The sequence below is a fragment of the Phyllostomus hastatus genome, unplaced genomic scaffold (genome assembly GCF_019186645.2).
Source record: "Phyllostomus hastatus isolate PE091 unplaced genomic scaffold, TTU_PhHast_1.1 phas_scaffold_28, whole genome shotgun sequence".
NCBI classification, from domain to species: domain Eukaryota; kingdom Metazoa; phylum Chordata; class Mammalia; order Chiroptera; family Phyllostomidae; genus Phyllostomus; species Phyllostomus hastatus.
This window is the reverse complement of record NW_025334022.1, coordinates 16,449,344-16,454,227: the sequence shown is the minus strand read 5'-3', so window position 1 is coordinate 16,454,227 and position 4,884 is coordinate 16,449,344.

The following is a 4,884-nucleotide window of genomic DNA, read 5'->3' as shown; positions in this document are numbered from 1 at the left end:
AACCATGATCTTGCACCCAGCTAGCTGATTTTTAGAAAGGATGGAAAGAAGATTAGACTCTTGTTGGGGAAGGAAGAATTGTGAGTTGGATGTATAAAGCAGGGAGGTTGTGGGAGTTCAGATTCTGAGGTATGGTGAGAGTAAAGGATAGTAAATAGGTCTAGTGTGTGAGAGAATAGAGTTAGCCACTACATCAGTAGAGTTCAGGAAACTTTGAAATGGGCTAAGATCTGGGAGGGGTGTTGTGAAGTATTTACAATTGCATGGAACAGCAATTATTTACAATAATATTAGAGCAACAATCATATGACAGAATCTATGAGATCTAGGTAACAAGAATAGGGAGTATAGAACCTTGAGTAGTGTGCTAATGGGACACAGGTGAGTTAAAGGACAGTAAATTAGCAATATACTATGAAAGAAATATCAGGGGAAACCTGTCAGGTGATACAATATAACCAGCCTAGCAAAGGAGACTATATATAAAAAAAGAGGAGTATAAAAATACTATTAAAAATATGTAAGGATAATAGAAAATAATAATAATACAAATATGCAAAAACTTGCAGGTTCTCTATAATAGCAGAGTGAAATTTGTCTCACTGTCACAGCTGTTGTGATGCCCCTTCTTTGGGTTCAACTCTGGTCTTTTCACAGATCCAGGTTTTTGTCTCACTTATAGGTATTTAAAAAAATAAAAAAGGCAGACGAAGAAAGGAAGAGATAAAATTGGAGGAAAGAAAGGAGGGAGGAATAAAACAAGAAAGCAGGAAAGAGAGGGAAAAATTAAAAGAGAATAAAAGTAATAAAAATTAAAACATTAAGAATTGCTAAAAATAGAATAAAATTTAAAAGTCTCTTGGTTTCAAAGTGGCCAAGCCAGTTTTTCTGGTCTTGCTGGCTGGAGCAGGCACAGTGGTGATTGGTATGGCTTTTCTGGCTCCTGGGCCCTGCGCCCTGGGTGTGAGAATCAGGCCTTTCCCCCGGGTTACTGCTGTGGACTGAGGTGTGGGGATGCTGTCCCCGCGCCCTCGGCCAGACTGCCTCTTCCTTCCCAGTGGTATGAAGGTGTGCAGGGTCCTCCACAGAAGCACAACTTTTTGTGTAACTTTGCTCCATACAATGGCCTGGCTTCTCCCACAGATCAACTGTCCAGCCAGACCAGTGACTGTGGGGATTAGGGCCCACTGCACGACCCAACCCCACTGGTGTCCAGAGCCTTTGAGGGTGCTCACAGCCCTTGTGTGTTTGCTAGCAACTGGGTTCCTCCTGGCACCGTTCAGACCTTGTTTGGCTGGGGAGGGAGCAGTTGTCCCAGCTCTCTCCCAAGGACTCTGTGGCAAACCCAGCAGCAGGTGGTTGGCCTGGGGCTGTAGCAGCCCCAGACCCCGGGCTGTTCCCGGGGACCCTACCGTGTTGCAGCACTCCTCTCACCATCTGGTTTTTTGGTTCCACCACAATCCTTGGTCCCTTATTTTCACTTATGCTGAGGTATGTTGGTTGCTTGCTCCTCTACTCCGTAGATCAGCCAGGATTTTCTCCTGTGTGCAGGTGGAAGCCGAATCTGCTCCCTCCTACTCCAACTCCATTTTCCTTTTCTCTCTGTAGCATAAATTTTTGATTCATTCATTTACTGATGGGTGTCAGAGATTTCAATTAAAACCATAATGAGATACCACTTTACACCAGTCAGAATGGCCATCATAAACAAAGCAACAAACAACAAATGTTGGAGTGGTTGTGGAGAAAAGGGAACCCTAGTGCACTGTTGGTGGTAATGCAGACTAGCGCAGCCACTGTGGAAAACAGTATGGAATTTCCTCAGAAAACTAAAAATGAAACTGCCTTTGATTCAGCAATTCCCATGCTAGGAATATATCCTAGGAACACTGAAGCACCACTCCAAAAGAAACTATGTACCCCTGTGTTCATAGCAGCACAATTTACAGTAGACAAAGGCTGGAAGCAACCTACATGTCCATCAGTAAATGTATGGATCAAAAAACTATGGCACATTTACTCAGTAGAATTCTATGCAGCAGAAAGAAAAAAGGAGCACCTACCCTGTGTGACAGCATAGATGGAACTGTAAAGCATTATGCTAAGCTAAATAAGCCAGATGGTGAAAGACAAACACCATATGATCTCACCTTGAAGTGGATCCTAATCAACAAAACAAACAAACAAACAAACAAGCAAAATATAAGCAAAGACACTGAAATTGAGAACAGGCTGACAGTGACCAGAGGGGAGAGGGGAGGGAGTTTCAGGGGAAAAAGGGAAGTAGTTGCAGGAACAAGTATAAAGGACACATGGACAATAACAAGGAGGGGTGGAAATGCTAGGGAGGTGGGGAGTACTGGGGAGTGAGCTGGGATGGGGATAAAAAGCAGAAAACTGTACTTGAACAACAATTAAAATTAAAAAATTAAATAAATGTAAAAAAAGAAGAGAAAAATATGAGAAATCACTAAATAATTGTTGTTATCAATGGTATTTAACTTTACACTTTCCACTAATGACTTTTTATAGAAGGTAAACTTATGAAAGGTTATGGTGAAGTTTTTCTTTTTTTTTAAGTCTTTTCTTTTTTTTTTCTTTCTTTTTTTAAGATTTTATTTATTTACTTTTAGGGAGGGAAGGGAGGGGGGAGAGAGAGAGAGAGAGAGAGAGAGAGAGAGAGAGAGAGAGAGAAACATCAATGTGCAGTTGCTGGGGGTTATGGCCTGCAACCCAGGAATGTACCCTGGCTGGGAATCGAACCTGGGACACTTTGGTTCCCAGCCCGCGCTCAATCCACTGAGCTACGCCAGCCAGGGCTGGTTATGGTGAAGTTTTTCAATGATGAAATATTATGTTAACTTTAATTTTAAAAAGAGCACATTTTTTCAAATATGTGTGTGAATTATTTTTTTCTGGTTATAACCAGCAATTTGTTTCTGTGGGATTTGTGTTGATGTTGGAGTACTGAGTGCACCTACATTCATCTATGTTTAGTGCTGACACATATGGTCACAGACTGTCCCATATATGGAAAATATGCTCCTGAACTCATATTTTGCCAAAATATAGTGTTTAGTGATGGAAATACAAATCCTCTTACCCTCTTTCTTTCTGCTATGTTCCAGTCTTAAAGTCAGTAAAAGCCACATTTACTATCTTCTGCAGTAAAAATAACACAACAGAAAGAATAAATTATAACTGCACACCATCCACATTAATATCATCATTACAATAAGAGTTTAATTTTTCATCGTTTAATATCTACTAGCAAAATAAATGTAGCTCACTTTGACATTGCCCTGATTGAAGATATCCTAAAGAAGAGTTCTATGATTGATTGGCCAGATGACATCAACACAATTATAGACATGTACAGGAATTAAAAAGCCAAATCATTGGGAGGAAAAACTCACAAAATCTTGGAGTAGAATGTAGATGGAGTTGGAATATAAGCAGGCTGTGAGTATGGGGTGGGAGGATTGAGCAAAAAGGAAAAGGGACTCATGAACATGGACAACAGTGTGGGGATTGCTGGGTGGAGGGGGTATAAGGGGGACAAATGATAGAAAAAATACATTAAAGATTACATGAAGCCCTGGCTGGCATAGCTCAGTGGATTGAGTGTGGGCTGCGAACCAAAGTGTTGCAGGTTTGATTCCCAGTCAGGGTACATGCCTGGGTTGCAGGCCACGGCCCCCAGCAACTGCACATTGATGTTTCTCTCTCTCTCTCTCTTTCTCACTCCCTTCCCTCTCTAAAAATAAATAAATAAAATCTTTAAAGATTACATGAAAAAAGAAAAAGAACCCTTCCTTGTAGATATGTGCTTGGAACAATTTTATAGGAAGCAGCTGTTAGGCACTACTGTATAGCTGAAGAAACAATCTTCTCTTTTGAAACAACAGCAACAAAATGCACTGCTCTGGGATCATACCCTCTTAGTTTAGGCTTTCAAGGAAGGCTTTTCACAATGAGATGATCAATTCTATAACACAATTTTTTTTATAAATTAAAAATGAGTGTGGTGACAGTCACAACTTTATTCAAACAAACAAAAATCCAAAACCAAAAGTTGTGTTTCTAACTGAATTAAGTAAAACTTGATTTCACCAGTAAATTATGCTGTTCATTACTCAGAATGCTGGATTGAAGAAAATTTTATAGTGCTTCATTCTATGTCTTCCTCTCTCTCTTTTTCTACCCTGCTCTTCCTTAACACAAACACACACACCCTACACAGTTTTTAACTTCAAACTAAACTATTTGGATTAAAGCTTTCTTAATCTTTTGGGGCTCTCCTAAGATTGTATTTAAAAGCTCTTGTCATACCTTGGATACACAATAGCATGGGATATGGAATGGTGGAACTACACTGAAAGCTAGGTAGTCATGTCCAGAATTCCAACTCTCAGTGGGTTTATAATTCAACTGTACTTGAACACAGTATATGCTGATTTACATGACTTCACTTGACACAGATATTTCACAAAAACAAAACACTAGGATATACATTACAGGGCAGCTTCCATTGCAAAGATAAATCTTTTATAAAACTTGAGATCCACTCTTTAAAAGGGTAGGTATGACTCACGCTGCACATTAGAGATTTTAAATTATGTGAAAGATCATTAAAGGCACAACAATACTATTCAATTATTTTTTAATCTCTGAGAGAATGGTTCTATATGTTATGAGTTGGAGATACTGGAGGCAATACAGTTGGGGCTGAGTCATGTAAAATAGCCTAGTACCTCTGTACACTTGGTGTCAACTAACTATTTTAGTTGACACCAAATGATAATACTATGTTGGTGATTTCACATGTTGTATGTGGATCAGAATTAATATGGAAGGTCATTAAAAATAAGGATTTCTGGGTTT